This window comes from Diadema setosum, chromosome 7 (genome assembly GCF_964275005.1).
Source record: "Diadema setosum chromosome 7, eeDiaSeto1, whole genome shotgun sequence".
Classification (NCBI taxonomy): Eukaryota; Metazoa; Echinodermata; class Echinoidea; order Diadematoida; family Diadematidae; genus Diadema; species Diadema setosum.
In genome coordinates, this window is record NC_092691.1 from 13,037,582 (window position 1) to 13,056,314 (window position 18,733).

At 39.7% G+C, this 18,733-nt stretch overlaps 1 pseudogene; it reads right to left on the reverse strand.

The window, feature by feature from the left end:
- Nucleotides 1-3,570: 3,570 nt before the first annotated feature.
- On the reverse strand, nt 3,571-13,578 carry LOC140231064 (uncharacterized; annotated as a pseudogene).
- Between the last annotated feature and the right edge of the window lie 5,155 nt (nt 13,579-18,733).

Sequence of the window (18,733 nt, forward strand, 5' to 3'; positions counted from 1 at the left end):
ACCCGAGTTCGATTCCCATCCAGTGTTACGTCCTCGCACAAGGTCCATGCCGAGTTCGACACTTTATAATGTATACCTATACGAGTTCGACACACGGCAAATAAGGCCCTTGAGCTCAACATCAGGCAAACACGAACCACGAGTACGACACTATAAATATAGGCAAACAAGGCCCACGAGTTCGACATATAAGCAAAAGGCTCAAGAGATGGACACATTAAAGGGATGGTACAGCATTGGTGGAGATGAGAATTGGGCTTTTAACTTTTTGCTAGATACCATGAAAATACTTATGATATAGTACAAAGCATACCATTTTAAGAGGAATTAAAAGTTTATTTGATGAAAATCGGGTTTGGAATGACTGAAACATCCAAAAACAAAGTAAAACCAAGCGATCGTAATAAAGTGTGGGTTCCACACTTTATTAGAATCGCTCTGTTTTGGATATCTCAGCCATTTCAAAACCAATTTTCATCAAATAAACGTTGATTTCCTCATACAGTTACATGCTCTTTCATATTTCTTAAGAGGTTTCTCATCATCTCACCAAAAAATGTTAGAAACCTGAAATTAGGTCTCAACCAAAACTATCTGTTTACGATCCCTTTAAGCCCCATGATGTAATGTCGAACTCGCAGCCTTTTGGCTTAGTGTCCGACTCGTGAGACAAGTATCTCACATTCTTTTAGTCCATTTCTTTTTAATGTATTCACATGAATAGCAATGATTGACTCATGTTTCTTTGTATTTCTGTAATGCTTTCTGATTGAAATAAAGAGAACTGTAGATTTAGATTAATTGTTTATGTTTTATTTATCATTCACTGAGTCATTTAATACCTCAATGCATGCAACAAAGTTATGTTTATTGTGGTATTCCATTTCAAGTATCCACCGAACATGATTGGATGACTGCGATTTATACATGCGATCAAACCATGCTATGCTTTATGTTGTTATTACATCTTGGTACATGAAGTATTGTAAACGATGATGCGATGCGATAGAGACACTTCCATCAAGGAGGTTGATATGTTTTTGCGGGTGTTTGCTGCATAGTGATGTCTGTTGGTAACTGTCCTCGAAACATATTTTCATTTGATATACACCTTAATTTTCATCTTTCAAAACAACAATATAAAGAAGCACCCTGACGTACAATACAGGAAATAAAACAAACACATCGATGACACCCACAATGTTCTAACAATAAAGATGCACATAAATACACAGACTGCAATATGATGATAAAGAAACAGATTTACTTGAGAATGTAAAACCGTAGATTGTAAAACTGCTTATCATAACTATAGTTATGATAAGCAGTTTAAGAGTAAAATTATCACCATCAACTCTAAGTAAGATAACAAATACAAATTTTAACGAAACATGTCACACACGATAATTAAAGGATAGTACTTTCACATGAGTAGGAATAACGCAGCACTTTTGGTACATTTACATGTGTATTGTTTCTCAATACAAGTATATGATTAAGTTGCCCGTTTGTTCATCCCTAACTAAAATTCAAGGTTGTCCCGCACGCAGTACTGGTTCTGTATTTTTACATAACAAACGTACTTGTTATTAAACATAGCTGTCAAGGGCGAAAATTATAACACGTTCTGAGACTATGATTATAAACGTCAGCATTAAAAAAAAAGACACTGGTAAAGAGTTTTCGAAAGACTGAGTGAATAGTTGCGTCAAGAAAGCCATTTGCATTTTATTCATAATATGATTTGATTATTTAGTTGTGGGTGAAAGATAACCAGATCCATGTAGAAATGAGTGCTGACTTCTTTTACAACACTATAAATGTCTGCACGTGTCAAGAATAAATATATGTCTTGTAAAAATGAATAATTGAGTACAGTCATATAGTGTACACAAATATATCAAATCTGACTTGAAATCGTCAATATTGTTAAAATGTATATCGGTCTGCAGCTAAAACGCAATATAGGAATAATGTAGAAGTAGTACTGTGACATGTTTATTTCATCAAAATTTATATATTTGCTTTACTTCTGTATAAGTAGATCAACTTAAGAATGCAAACTTCAAAACCCTATACAAGCTACTCGATTAACAGAAAATATAAACATAGGCTAGTTATCAAAATAAATCGATAAGTTTGGCATTCAAATTTAAACTTTATATTCACTTTTTCAACAGAATGTAAAAAAAAAAAACCAATAAGATAAATTTGACATACAAGTCGTTGAAAATATACACAGCCAGACAGGGATAACAACATGTTGTCTACATGATCAGTACAAAAAAGAAGCATACACTCTATTTTACACTCTGCGAAAAAAAGGAAGACAGAGAATGAGGAAGACTAAGTCCTGAGGTGATAGTACAATACTATTATAATTTCTTCTCCAGATGGCAAAACTATTATGCATTAAAGACATCATTAACAAGAACAACTGGATTGTCTTTGCCAATTACCTTCACATGACCGTATTTTTTGGGACGTTAACTGATCATAACGTAAAGACTATAGTAGAAAAATATCTAAAGGTACGTCTGGAAGAAATAACACACCAAACACAGGAGAAACAAGTAGTCTGTGTGTCTGTATACGATCAGATTGGATGAACAACAGCTTATGATTATTCCTTGCTTCGTTATGATGGAATGCGTATTCGTTTTTCTTTTTCTTTAATAAGAATTACCAGTAATTACCAAAACAAGTAAATTCCTATCTCATGAAGATAACACGAGACGTCTGTATGAGGGAAACGTAGAAGCATAATATATATTAAGACTTACTAAGTACAGGTTTTCAACCAACAGAGACACAATCTTGTAATGGTGATTCTATGTGGTTAACGGATCGTTGTGACATTTTGTTTGAAGGCTTCTCCTATAATACCGTGGGCATTGTGCGATGAAATGGCTTCTTATATCACAGAACCAATTCAAAAAAGGAATAATCGAATAATTCTAATAAAGATAGTTAACAGAGAGGGGTGGGGTAGGAGAATATAGGTCCCAAAAACCATCACTTCAGATACTTTAAAATATATAACACAAGAAATGCTTTTGTAGCTATGAATAGAAAACAATGAGATCCTCTCCGATCAAGATTGTGAAGTCAGTAATAGGACGTGCTACGCTGAAGTTTAATGTTAAGTTCTCGTACGGTAAGAGAAATCCGTTCAGTGAAGTAAAAATGAGCAACAGGCTCATTGCAATTACCTATACACGGACTTCTCAATGTCTCACTTGGATTATGATTAAAACGTCACAGATTAGCTCCAAAAATTATTGTGCATGAAGTTTCTATCAACGCTTTCCATATCACTAGAAAGGTATAGTACATTCATGAGGTTAAAAAAATAATTATAATTATCATGAATGGGATGCATGAAGTCTCCTATGTAATAGATTTGTTTCAATTTTCCACTACATAATACATTAAATCCTCTGACGCTTTTTACACCCAAACACTTAGTGTTTTTTTTTTTCTTTGAGATAGAAAAATAACTATTAGTGAAGAAAATCTTGGAGTGTGTAATCCATCGAAAATGATCATCTCTACAAATGTATGTACCTGTCACATCTGAGACGGGTAGCCTTCATCTGTTGGGTTTACGACGGCAAAGGTAGAACTTTCAAGTCGCTGAGGCATATCGACCGGCACTGCAAGGAAATATAAAAGCAATAGAATTAATGCAGATTGCCACTCTCATTCACACTTGGTTAAAGAGGATAAGCTTGAATCCAAATATTTCGTATGTGTTTAAACAGCGGTGTTACACAGTGTGCTTCACTCACAATCCCTAATCCACAAAAAGCTCTTAAAACACTGTAGATGTTAAATGACCTTCACGAAGTTCCACTGCATTAATGTGTAAAAAGGTTATCATCAAGGACAAAAACTAGGAGGCCTCTTCGATAAAGGGTTGCAATTTATCTTATGTTCGAATTATTGAGCGTATAACTCAGAGAATCGAGAGTAAGATAATACGGATCGTAAGTCTGTTTCATAAAGATACTTAGTTTGATTTGAAGCACAGATTTGATAGCAAATATTTTGAATCAATTTCAAATCAATCATAAATATTTACGATCAATCTTTTTGGAAACAGGTCCCAAAAGGCCGTGTCACACTTTCCGGGCAAAGCCTTTCGTGCGACTTGCGAAGAACAATTTTTACTACCCGGAAGTCCCCGCAGATGACCCGCACATGACAGTACCCGTATCTCATCCGTAGTCGCCCGGAGGTACGTACGCAAATCTTTTTACCCGCAACCATGTTTAGGCTCTGTCACACTGTTCCGGGCAAGCTACGCGGGCTTGTTCCCTGTAGGGATTTTCCAGCATACCGGACAATTTCTGAGGGCGGACAAGGATTTGGGCGAGTCAGTGCATGATTGTGTCATACTTGACGCGTTCTACTTAAATTCTACTTGCGGGTATACTGTGTGACCTGTGTGCCAGGCGCGTGGGGGCTGACAACTAAGTGAAAGAATTCCTCTGAAGGAATGGCAGAAGTCCCACAGAATGTCATTATCTTGGCTGTAGGCCTATACGGGGACTGCGAAGTACCTCCGTGGGAGTTGCCTGCGAGGTGCTGCCGCTAAGGACCTCCAACTGGCGTTCTGCGTGGACCTCTCCAGGTATCCCCGCGACTTACCCGGAAAAAGTTTTGGTCATGCTCAAAACTTGGCTGCGGTTAAATCGGACTTGCGTGCGCACCTCAGGGCAAATAAAGGCGAGATACGCGCTATAGGTACTGTCAGGTGCGGACCAACTGTGGAGAGCTCCGGATAGCAAATTTGTTTCCCCGCAAGTCAACCCGCAAAACTTCCCCAGATACGGCGTGACAAGGCCATGAGCATGCTCAAAACTTGTTCCGAGTGAGTCGTGGGGGTTCGCTCGCAGAGGTACACGCAGAACATCAGTAGGAGACCCTTACCGGCAGCACCTCGCAAGCAACTCCAACGCAGGTACTTCTCAGAACCCGTAAATCGCTCGTAACAGAAAACGGATCGCTTTCAAAGCTCTCATGCAGGTCACACGGAATACACGCAAGTAGAAGGTAAGTAGCACTCGTCTAGCAGATAATAGACGTGCGAAATTCGCAAACATTCTTGTCCGCCCGCGGAAAATTCTCCGGCGTGCTGGAAAATCCCTCCTCGCAACAAGCCCGCGTAGGTTGCCCGGAAAGGTGTGACACGGCCTTTACATTATTTCGGGTGCACGTCACGAGACCGACTCCCACAAGTCATACAGCTCACGAGTTCGACAGTAAATGAACAAAACCCACGAGTTCGACATCAAGTGAAATATGATAGACCTACGAGTTATAGGCCTATACAGTCCCTGATTTCGACACTAGGCAAAACGAGTCCATTAGCTCAACACTACCAAAGAAGGCTCACGAGACCGAAAGTATTAACAGCGTCATCTATAAAACCAAAGAGTAGGCCTATGTAATAGTAATATTGTATAGGGTGTGTGCAGATAGTGGTATAAGGAAGAAATGAGTGATAGGAAAGTGAAGTTGCTAAGGTGTTACGGCGTCAGTTGCTCTCCCTCACGCCCTGGAAGTTTCAATACCTTAAAATTATTTGTATGTGCGTGTGTGAGTGTTTGTGCAAATATTGATAAAATTCACTAAAAGTGTGCACCAGATCTTTCCACTTCAATTAAAAAATGGAAAATCACCAAGTAATATGCGTGTTAACTCCTCGACTTTTTAAGGTATTCTTGCTCACCTCCCCCCCCCCCCAAAAAAAAAAAAAAGGCAAGAACGATGCATGCCTTCAAGTTTAGGTCATTCATAATGACATCGTGCTATCTTTAACAGGCTTTCCTCATTTCTAGCAAGAAGATATATGAGAAGTACAATGTTATCATGAAAAATTAAGAATTGATTGGTAACAATGTCGCTCCCAGTATAGCGTGACAGGATTGCCCCTAATGCCACACCTGTGAAAATACACACTGTCTTGTTGGTTCATACGTGTAGATGGCACTGTTAATATAATATTTACAATCTCGCGCTCGATAGTGTGACGAATGCACACCCAGCAGTATGTTTATTTCCCCTTTTATGTCATTCATGCCATACCCTCTCCAGATACATAGTTGTAACTGACATAGAGATGGCGCTTTTCATCCTGTCGGTCACGTGGGCCTTCTTTGCCTGGTGTCGGTCTCGTGGTCCTTCTTTGCCTAGTGTTGGCCTCACGTGCCTTTTTTACGTAGTGTTGGTTTCGTGAGCTTTGTTTAGGTATACGTGTCGGTCTCGTGAGCCTTTTTTTTGCGTTGTGTCGAACTCATGGGCTGCATGACTAATGGGCTGCATAACTCGTTTTTTGCGTAATGTTGGTCTCGTGCGCTTTGTTTTGGGTATACGTGTCGGTCTCGTGAGCCTTTTTTGCGTAGTGTCGAACTCATGGGCTGCGTAACTCGTGAGCTGTACGACTCGTGGACGTATTTGTCATGTCGTTCTCGTGGACCGTATGACTCGTTGGTGTTGCTCTCGTGGAATGACTCAAAAAAACAACAACAACAACAACAACAAACAAACAAACTGCCCATACACGTATTCTACATGTATCAACCCTACAAAGCGCACGCAGGCCCCGGGCCGAGGGGAGGGGGGGGGGGGGGGAATAATGGCACGCATTGTGCGTACTATAATTTAGTAGCTACTCAAATTGATAAGAATCTTCCGTCGAGTTGTTTTTATTGCGACTGATTGACAAATTACCCTACATTGTCAAATTTACGTCGATGTACGGCAATTTGTCAATCAGTTGCAATTAACTATACCTTTTCATTATGTTTTATGTGTGTGAAATACCTCAAAATATATGTCACTACATTTCGGAATTTCTCAAGGTCACCAAATGGGGGCATCATTTTCATAGTAGGCCTAATACATGAAGATATCTAGAATTTCATATTTTTTAAGGGGAATGTGTGCAAATAGAGCGATATCATCATGAGAGCAGGATAACTACAGCATGATAATGCAAGTACGTTGTAATTCAAAATTAAGAGAGAAAGAAATTGGTCAGTACTTTGTTGTGTTGACTCCGATGGGCATACTTGTATCACTATTGCATCTATTGTTTTGATACCTTTTTGTCACATGAAAACCAAAGAAAATAATAAGAAAACCATTTGAGAGTCATTCATAACCATGATTGCTTCATATTTTGGTCCTTCAACAAATTTTAGCCAAGGATATCCCATTTAATCCCCTATTGTTCACTGAAAATTCAATAGAGAAAAAACACCCCAAAATTCAACTATAACATGGTTGTCAGTTGACGGTTGCGATGGTAACCAGCAATATAGGCCATAACTCAATTGTACATATCAACATTTATATCAAAAAGTAACCAAATTTGGTCCAAATTAAGTTAAAGGTTTAGGAGTGGCAAATGAAAACATGGAAGGGAGCATAATGTGTCGTTGGTGGGCTTTGCAGGTTTAAACACCGAGCACATAGTTCAGTTGAGTATAATATACCTGCTGCTTCCAAAGTGGAATACCCGTCTGTACGATCTTCGTCATCTGTATTTCGAGTTGACTCCTCTACTGCAGTTGAGAGTAAACCGGAAAAGTTTTAAAGTAATACATACACTGTCAGTTATAGAATAGAAAAGGAAATCAGAAAACCATTGTAATAACGCAAGTCGGAGTACGTTAAATCCGATCAGTTTCAGCATGTATACAAACTGTCATTCTTTCATGCTCTGCCGAGCATAATTATATTAAGTGAACTTAATATAATCAAGAGCTGCGCGATTCACTTTAAATCGCTATCATAACACCTCGAGTGTCACCAAAATGCTACAAGAACTTGATTGGACCACTCTGGAACAGCGCAGAGAAAATGACAGGCTAATTATGATGTACAAAATACACAATAATCTTACTCCTCTTTCAGCACAGGACTATATTATCAAACAGGCTACTCAGTTGACGAGAGCCTCGCAACCACACTCCTTCCCGGGGGGATGGGGGGATATATCCCCCCCCCCCCTGAAATGGAGGAGGGGGGATGGCCTGTACAATCATCCCCCCCCCCCCTGAATTTTGAGGGGAAAAAATGGAGGAAGCAGAAATGTGATTGTATCAATTTTGGCATATTGCATGACGTTTGTACGCCGGCCTTCAGACAGGTAACAGAGCTGAACAGTATTCTATCTTGTAGGAAAATGTATAATTTTCTCAAGCGCTCGCTCACTTCGCTCGCTCGCGAAGAAAGTAACATCGACATACACTGTAAGGTATGGCTCAGGCGTTGACAACGTCAAATAGTATAGGTCTACATGTAAACATGCTATGACGCGAGTAACTGGGGACCATCTGCAAAATATGTACGAAAACATACAAACAAACAATAACAACAACTTTATCGCCATAATTGAATCCCCTCCATTTCCTGAATCATTCCTGAGAAACGACAGTGACTGATGACTCAGTCAGGAGTACATCTATGGGCATACCAAGGGAAGATCAGGGACGTCGAATCTATGGGGGCAAAGGGGCATTTTCCCCGCCCCAAAGGAAGTGTTTAGACAGACAAATCATTTATCCCCCAAGCAATTCCCGAGATGAGGACAAATCTCGAACTTTCTTAATGGAAAATTGTCCAAATATCGCCAGAACTATGCACCAGATCGTTGTATTGCAATCATGAACATGCAAAAGGTCCGCTATACAGGATAAGGGATAAACTTTGTACACTTTTGACATAGACGTATATTCCCTAATTTATCAAAGAGTGAGCAGCAGATCTTTCACTTAACAAAAGCAACCTAATATGTATAGCGGCGTCGATGGGGGGGGGGGGATGGTTCTCAAATAAAAGTGGTACAAACAAAAGCGAAAAATATAAAAAAAAAAACGGCAGTTTTTAGACTGTAAAATGTCAAAATTTTCAAGCTCGCTCGCTCCGCTCGCTCGCATTTAATCGCTATGCCATTCTCCTGATGTTGCTGCCAGTGATTGTTAGCAGGTGCGCCCCCCTTAATTTCCAAAGCGAAAAATATAGCTACAAACGGCAGTTTGGGGACTGTAAAATGTCAAATTGTTGAAGCTCGCTCGCATTTAATTATTATTCCATTCTCCTGATGTTGCTGCCAGTAATTGCCAGCAGTTTTCGCCCGGTGCGCCCCCTTAATTTCCAAAGCGAAAAATATAGCTACAAACGGCAGTTTTTGGACTGTCAAATGTCAAAATTTTGAAGCTCGCTCGCTTCGCTCATTCGCATTTAATCATTATGCCATTCTCCTGATGTTGCTGCCAGTAATTGCCAACAGTTTTTGCCCGGTGCGCCCCCTTAATTTCCAAAGCGAAAAAATACAGCCACAAACGACAGTTTTTGGGACTGGAAAATGTCAAAATTTTCAAGCTCATTCGCTTCGCTCGCTCGCATTTAATCATTATGCCATTATCCTGATGTTGCTGCCAGTAATTGCCAGCAGTTAATTTATTAACTTAATTTCCAAAGCGAAAAAATACTAGTACAGCCACAAAGGACATGTGGGACTGTAAAATATCAAAATTTTCAAGCTCACTCGCTTCGCTCGCATTTAATCGTTATGCCATTCTGATGTTGCTGCCCGATTGCCGGCAGTTGCGCCCGGTGTGCCCCCATAATTTCCAAAGCGAAAAAATACAGCCACAAACGGCAGTCTTTGGACCGTAAAATGTCAAAATTTTCAAGCTCGCTCGCCCCGCTCGCTCGCATTTAACTGCTATGCCATTCTCCTGATGTTGCTGCCAGTAATTGCCAGCAGTTGCGCCTGATGCGGCTCCCCTTAATTTCCAAAGCGAAAAAGTATAGCTACAAACGGCAGTTTTTAGACTGTAAAATGTTAAAATTTTCATGCTCGCTCGCTCCGCTCGCTCGCATTTAATCGCTATGCCATTCTCCTGATGTTGCTGCCAGTGATTGACAGCAGTTGCGCCTGGTGTGCTCCCCTTAATTTCCAAAGCGAAGAATATAGCTACAAACGGCAGTTTTTGGACTGAAAAATGTCAAAATTTTCAACGCAAAGAAATTTCACCGTAGGAGGGGGAAACCCCCCTACCATACCCTTCCCCCTCGCTTGATTCGTTCCCTCACATAACCGCTCCTCCTAAGATTAAATCCTGTCTACGCCGATGATAGGCCCTATTATTTAGTAGGCCTTCACAGTGATGTCGCACAGCAAGAGCTGAAATACCACGATTTTGTCATTCAATAATATATTGTGAATATTTCATTTTCTTATTGTTTTTTTAAAGAAAAGAAAAAATTTTCACCACAAGTGAGCACCAGATCGCTGAATTTCAGGTCTGAAAATGCAAAATCTTCCTCGTGTGGGAGAGGGATACCCCCCCCCCCCCCCATACACATCCTTCCCCCGTTCGGTCGTTCCGCTCCCTCTCACAGATATTTCCAAAAAAAAATGTTTTCATACTTTTAAGGTCTGATTTTCCGCCGAAAACTTTATATTTCATGCAAAAGAGTGGGGCATCCGATCCCTGTAAAGTGTGTGTGTGGGGGGAGGGGAGGGGGGCACAAAGCTTCTCCCCCCCCCCACCCCCCCACCCCCCCCCCCCCCAAAAAAAAAAAAGGCTGCGCCGGTCCGGTTATGGGCTTGTAATCGTGGTGATGGTGACCATCCCCCCCCCCCCCCCACTCCTCAGTATGGATTTTATACGCCGTTGCTATCAGGTACCATATTCGAGAACAGAATCACATCGCTATTCGTTCTTTCCAAGAACTGTAAGGAACTGGAATTCCCTGTCGTCAGAAATTGTTTCAGCGCCATCTGTGGGATCATTTCGAAACCGTCTAACGGTTGATCACAGTTGCTAATTATTTTCGTCAAATTTTCTATGTGCTTGTAAATATCTGTAAATAAATTGTATTATAATATAAATAGCACCAGTCTGCAAGAATCTTCAATCTATTGAAGGAGGCAGACTTAATCAGAAGAAGAAGAAGAACTTTTATTTCATGTCAAAGCCAGCAGCTGAAGTGCGAATTGGCAGACATTTTATAAGGAGCTGCAAGAGGTAGACTCTGCTCTGATTAAAAGTGTTTAATTGTCAGCGTAAGTGACTGATTGTGGCAAACCTTTCCCTGCCAATGGGATCAAAATGACATGCAGTCTTCAGTAATTGCGACCAAAACCCACTCGCATTCAAGGATCGTGTAGGTTAAGCTTCGCTATAAAAGTAGGAATAAACACAAAATTACACAATTAATTTCGATGTTGTCGATGCTGACGCGTCGAGAAACACGGAGGACATGACACAACTCACGATCATTGTTGCTCGTCTCTGACCTACCTATAGTATTGCTCAACAGCTGTTTTCTTCTTTCATGTTAATTCATTCTCCGTAATGAAATGGGCACAAGCAAAAAAAAAAAAAAAAAAAAGCGAAACAAAACAAAACAACACGAGCAACAATGTTCTGTTCACAGTATGTAGTGAAAGTTACAGCTCGTTATTCCGAAGGTTCGTTATTCCGGAGGCTCTTCAGTCCGAAGATTCGTTATTCCGAAGGTTCGTTTTTCCGAATTTCATTTTCGGATTAACAAATCTTCGGAATAACGAACCTTCAGAATAACGCCACAAATGTTCGGATTAACGAACCCTTTTTCATTTTCGGATTAACGAACCTCTAGGTATAGGAAATTTGTGTGTTTCGGATTAACGAACCTTCGGAATAACGAACCTTCGGAATATCGAACCTTCGGAATAACGAACAGCACCCGTAGTGAAAGAGAAAAGATGTCATCGCCTTAAGAAACTTTCCGTCCCTTACCTGGATTCAAACCCTCTTTCTCCAGAGTTTCTATGTATTCCGAAGCTTCTTTCTGCCCATGTGATTCCAAAATAGTCTGAAGCTCGCGAAACGTCTTCATGTTGGGACTGTGAGCATTCCTCCATTCTATAAAGACTCTGTAGAGGGCGTCCTCGTATTGGACATGGGTCAACCCGATGATGTTCTCCAGGTCGACGTCGCTGAAGTCGAGACCCAGTGCGATATCTCTGTGCTTAGCGACGCAACTGATCTTTGAAGCCAGTGCGTAGAGATTACTGTCCTTGGCCGTAAGGAAGTTGCTGTCCTTTTCTAGCTCTGTATCAGAGAAATGTACAGTCTTTATCATAACTATGTATAGGCCTGCTGTTTATATTTTTTGAATACAGGCTGCAAACCATGAATTTAACAAACTGTAAGTCCCATACAAAATCACAGAAAAGCATTCCCTTGGAATTCCAATTCCAATTGGATATTGCCTCAAATTTCACCTTCAGTTCACTCTATAATGCATCTTAATATGATTATTCTATCACACTGGCGATGATACTTGCAACATTATCGAAAATGTGACCATGCAGTTTTATGAAGAAGATGAAAATGTGAAAACACATCTTTTACAATTTGATCGCTTCCAACCCCAACCCTGGAACTGGGAGGGGGGGGGGGAGGATACCTTGACGGTATACACTAATTGATGTATACCCAGAATATTCCTGGTTTCACACATTATTTTTAAAGGCTATAATTTGGAGATTCTGGGGTTCTCTGAGGTTCGGGGTGTCTATTTATATAAAGTATTATAAGAAGATAATAGCCTTTGTGATAATGCCTCCAAAGCTGGCCTAATTTTACAACTTTGACATTGTGTTTTAAAGAAGATGAACATGTTTGTGATAGTTGGCCCCCATTTTGGTCCCCCGGCCACAATCAGGGCACACCTGGATCACACAACCGTTGTCATGCTCGGCGCTTTACCATGGTCGTTAGGTTGCAAGACGACATTTTCATTATCTCCTTGAAGTGTGAGTAGAAAACAAAGCATCGAGATGTGTAGAAGGCTAAACTAATGGTTTCCATACAACTTTTAGGCTAGTGTGATTCTCGAGATAAGTTGATAAATTATGACATTTCGTAAATTGAAGCCATTGTGAGCCTATTTCAACACTTAAAGGAAAAGTAACTCTGGACTCGCAATACCGCACTTGCCCAGAGCTCATACGGAACGGGAAACAAGAAGTTTTAAACAGTGTCAATCTTGATCCAGATTAAGCAGTGCTGAAGCAATAATAGAAATTTACTCTAAGCCATTATTCAGTGCAGCGTGACACTAAAGAGGCTCCTCTGTTGCAAAAGATCATAACAATCTCGTCATGTACTATAGTATTTATCATTATATTACTTCATATGACTGACAGAGAATGAGTTTTGATTGCCATGCATCATGCGTGTTACTCATAATTTTTTGCTCTGATCTTTGAAAATACATACCTTCACTTAAATATTTTCTTGCAGCTTCAAGTTCAAGTTCTACGAACAAATTCAGAAGTTTGTCGGGTTGATTTCCATTCGCATTTCTCCATTTGATGAATATTTTGTAGACGATATCGCGAAAATTTGTTGTTTGTCGACCTATGATCGTCGCCACCCTGGGTTCATCTTCCAATAGTACCAGCGCTAATTCCCAGTAATTTTCCACAGGATTTATTTTCTTCGCTAATTTCATGATGGAAAGATCACTGGATAAGAAAGTCGAGCGTGCAGATTCAGCCATTTTTGTAGACACTGAAAGAAAAAAAAAAATGACAGGAAAGTGCGCTATTAAGGTCACTGTTTAGAGATAGAAAGTGATTACTTAATGCAAGGTTCAAGTTTTTGGGTTTTTTTTTAAAGTAGAGAGCGTATACCTTACCTTCCGTTCACCTTATTTCCGTTTGCAAGATCAGCACAAGCATAGGCCTAATCATATCATGGAGAATACTGTACCATAAATAAATTCTTTAAATGATCAACAGTGAGCACAATCACTGTATTGTCCCCAAACCCCCTCTCTCTATCTGAACAGTTATTCCCCCCCCCCCATCTCTCTCCCTCCCTCTCTCTCTCTCTCTATGTTCGTGTGCAATGTCGCGAGCATTAACATCATGAAGAGTTTACCGACACTCTGGTGAAGTGTTTTCAGCGGATTATTTCAAAATTAACCGAAACAAACACACGCAACTAATTGAATTTGATTTATTACGCCAGTTCCCCTGTCGACATATTCATATTTCTCGTTTCGCCCGTATGAGCAGAGCGCGATGTTCCGCCCCAATTGTAAACGTAGGAGTAATAGTATAGTGTACAATTCCAGTTAGCTTATCATGCTGCTATGGCAATCTGTCGGTATTTGGGCCGGTGGCACAGCCTGAGAATTGTGCCTGTATTAACAAAAAGTATAGTACAGTGTACTTACGTGTTTGGATGAATGTACACGTACTCGAATATCAATACTTTGCAATGATAGGGGTAAATACAAGCACTTCAGTAGACTTACACCGTCGACAAATTCCGCCCGCACTGAACCGTCCAGCTAGCTAGTACATGTTACAATGTACTGTTAACCGCTGGTGTGTACAGTACCAGCGTCTGAGCAGGGAGGTGAGACCTCCCTGGTCTGAGCATGGTGGCCCGATGCGGACTCCCGAACTCAAGTTGGTATTCCCCGGTGATATATTTCGAATACTGGTATTCCCCGGTGATCTATTTCGAATACTCTATTGTTTCCTGTCGTCGTCATAGCGCAACACGTGTTCCATTGTGCATTGTGCGGTATGGAGTAATCCCGTATCGTGATAATATAGATATATATATATATATATATATATATATATATATATATATATATATATGTGTGTGTGTGTGTGTGTGGGTATGTGTGTATGTGTGTGTGTATGTTTGTGTGTAAATTGATATTTTTGTTGTTTCAGTTTAAAGCAGGGATCAGGAAATCAGGAAATGATAATGTTACTATCAAATTGAAATAAGGCCTAAATACAAAAATATGTGTGTGTTAATTTCTATTTAATCATGTCATATGTATGTATATATATTATATATATATATATATATATGTACATTGCATGTGTATGTTTGTATGTGTAGCGAGGTAAAAAAGGGGGGTTCCGAATAAGTTGGGCATTATAAAGGGAATAATGATGACGTAGAGGGTCACGGGGTAGGTAGGACATTGTAGGGAATCAGACAAAGGGAATAAAGAAGAAAGACTTTGATAGACAGCATGTGATTTTTAAGGGAATAAAGAAATAGGGCAGGCAGGATGTTGGGAGTACATGTTTGACAAGGAGTTGACTGGAGGTGTTTAACGAGAATATTGTGGTACAATAAGCCAGTTCGGAGTTCCACTTTGCGCATGAGCAGAAACAAGGTCATTCGGACCAACAGGCATGTTGGTTTTTAATTTCACTGGGATAAGCATCTGTAATGTAATGATTATTCATGAAATGCTTATAAATGCTGCTTGCCAGCACATCCACCTGGCAGCAAAAGTGGTATTTGGCAATATCAATTGAAAGAGATTGTTAATACATTCAGTGCAAAATAATGAAAGATGCTTTCCCAAGTGTTATCTGACGGATCATTCTGGTCATCTGGTCTACGCAAGTTTATTCTTTGTTTGAACAGGATCAACGAATTCCATAAATTGTTATGTAAAGCTTACGCATTATGTTGCTCTAAAACGAGTGAAATGCCCCTAACCGACTAAGAAAAAAGAAAGGTCATTCGGACCAATGTGCCCATGAGCTAACTCCGAACTGGCTTATAGTGTGAGTTAAATCGGGAATCCTGTTGGAGGAGAAAGTTAAAGGGCTCGTAGCGAAGCCAGGGTTTGTTTTATAAATAATAGGAGGAAGGGAGAGAGTGAGACTGGATTCGAGGCGCAGGTATGTTACACATACCACTGGATTTTTGAGCACTGGGTAATATATCTTTCAGAAATTGGCTGAAAACTAAAATTTGATTAATTTACTGTTACAATAGACTTCCGGGCATACTCCTTTGTTCACTGCACCTCTGCATAGTTTAACCAACTTCACACGCATACATCACACACACACACACACACACACACACACACATACACACAAACAAACATTAAATCGATCTGTAATCTCTTCTGAACTCATGAACGCACCATTTTCATCTTGTAAATTCACTGCATTTGATCTTTTTCCTTCGAGGGAAAATCATGCTACATAATGTGTGTGTGTCTTTTCAGTTATGAATCCATACATAATTTCACAGTCATGTGATATTCATTATTCGACAGTTATTCGATTAGTACGTATTCAACGGTATACCTTGGAACACATTATTATAGTCCCTTAACCCTAAAGGGGCCGGGCTCTTTTGGCTATGCTCAGACCGGGGGGGGGGGGGGCGAATTCCGCCCCCCCCCCCCCCCCCCCGAGATCTCAGCCATCGGTGGTGCGATCGCGATGAAATTTTGCATGCGTGAGACCCACGTCATAATCTACAAGATTGTGTCGTAAGATTTTTTGAAACAATCAATTTCTAATTTTAATTAATTAATTATGCAAATTAAGCTCAAGGTGATATTTTAGCTTAATTAAAAGCATTGAGAGTCTAATTTTTGATCTGTAAATCTGTTTTAGCATATTCAACAATTGTACATCACAAAAACTTCCAAAACTCATTTCAATTCTAATGTATTTTATTGTTTTCAGAATTTCTTATGTATTTCTCTGTTTTTCAACTTTTGTTTTTTCTTTGTTTTTTCATTGGAAATTGTCACTGACCACTTTTCTACCATAATTAGCACAAATTAATCAATGAAAGTGATTAATTGTAAAAATAATCAGGTTTTTATGCCTTTCATGACAGAGCACTGTTTTCCATAGGAAATGTACACAAAATCACAAAATTGTGCCCGTTTTGGAGCGACATTCCGTTACAAAAATGGGCGTGGCTTCGCAAAAGTATGCGCGGACGTTGCAAATTTGGTCTCAAAAGTTGCGCGAGACTTGAACGAAGAAAGTCAAGAAGCCTCGCGATGAGGCCTTCTCGCGTTACAGAATTATAGCGCGAAACGTCGAGGGGGGGGGGGCGGATTCCGCCCCCCCCCCCCGGGCCCTTTTAGGGTTAATTTGTAACTTCACATGGACAAGCAGTAAATAAAAGCAGAAATATATACTGTATTTGCTCATAGCCCAACAGCAAAACACAAAACAAAACTGTTTTATCCTTAAAGAACGAAAAACTGTCATAAAACAGTGTGGCATTGAGCATCGTCGAGTGTTGCTGAGTATTTAACCTTATAGTCATGGTAACCGTGGTCAAATGGGTCTTCAGCTCTCTTGCTGATGTTTCAGAAACTCCAGTTTCTGTCATCGAATTGTATAGTCCTTACTTTTTGATTGTAAGGTTGAGCGACCTGTTGAAATGTAAATACAGTGTACAATGTACTGGCATCATACACAATATGTTGTAACAGGCTCCACTGCCTCAAAGGTTGCATGGGTTAGTTTTATTCATTGCAGGGTACGAGCTTGTTTTGTTTTGTATTTTACATGTGTGTGTTTCGTTTTGGGTGGTATTTTTGTGATTGTTTATTTGTTTGTTTTTTGTTAGTATTTTTTTCGCCCAATTTTCGTGATTCAGGGCAATTTTTCGTTGGTCCAAAGCAACTGGCATTGGTCGCGGCCGTGGCCAGGTCGGAGTGGTCATGTAATATGTTGTATCTTGCATTTTGTGTGAATCCTGTCATGCATGATATTATGCACACCAGCCGGTATCTCAATCTACGCATCCTTCCTATCTCTCGTCTGGGAAGATCTGCACTACCCTGGGAATGCCGGAATGCCCTACTAAACCTTCCATCTAGCCTAATGATAAAAAAAAACCAACTCAAATTTCTGATTGAGAAAAAGAGTATACAGTACTGTAAGTATGATCATCAGGCAACTTCAACTAATGAATGGCAGATTGAATTGTGGAATTCTCCATATATCTTCTTTATATCACAATACGTATGTGACATCACAAACTGTCAGTCTTCTCATCCAGTGCTGACGGCACTGACACTTTAAAAATTCATAACTTTTGAACAGATTGCCTGATTTTCTTCAAACTTTCACTACTGTGTTCCACTAATATTGTTGCAATCACTCAATTCACACATACATATGTATATGCAAGTGAATTTATTCTTTAAACACAAACACACACACATTAACACATGGATGCTAACCTTGACCTCAAAAAAAAAAAAAAAAAACAGGTGCTAATGAACGATTTGGAATGTAAGTACCACCAAGGTGTATAATCTTTTTCTGATTTCATCCATTTGAAATTCAGACAGACTCAGACAGATATAGGCATTGAGAAAAGAATGCATCACATGATGAACGTTCTTCATGTTCTCATCATGCACAATGTATCTTCCAGTCAGCTCTGTATAGTATTACAGACGCAACTGTAAAGTTGTAAAATGATATTGACCATACCAGGAAACTTTATTCTCTTCTGTACATTACTTGAGACGTTTTCTGTCCCAGATACTTTGCAATAAAAATGATGGTCACTACATTCAAAAAGTAAAAAAATATACAAAAGTTTAGTGACTGAATTATTACATGCATTAGGTACTACATGATGTTGCATATTGCATCATAGTGTAGTTATTTGTATAAAGATATTCAAGACAAGTACATTATGGCATCAAACCTACATGTCCAATGAAATTGAACTTTTACGTCATATAACATCAACAATGTAAAGGATGTGTTTCCTGTGAGTTTTACATGCATTGATATATCACTTACGATTACTGTAAAAGTGGAAATTTTGGCAGTGTCACTCTTTTTGGACATTTGCGCAACCAGAAACTGGTGCAAAAATAAAAGCAT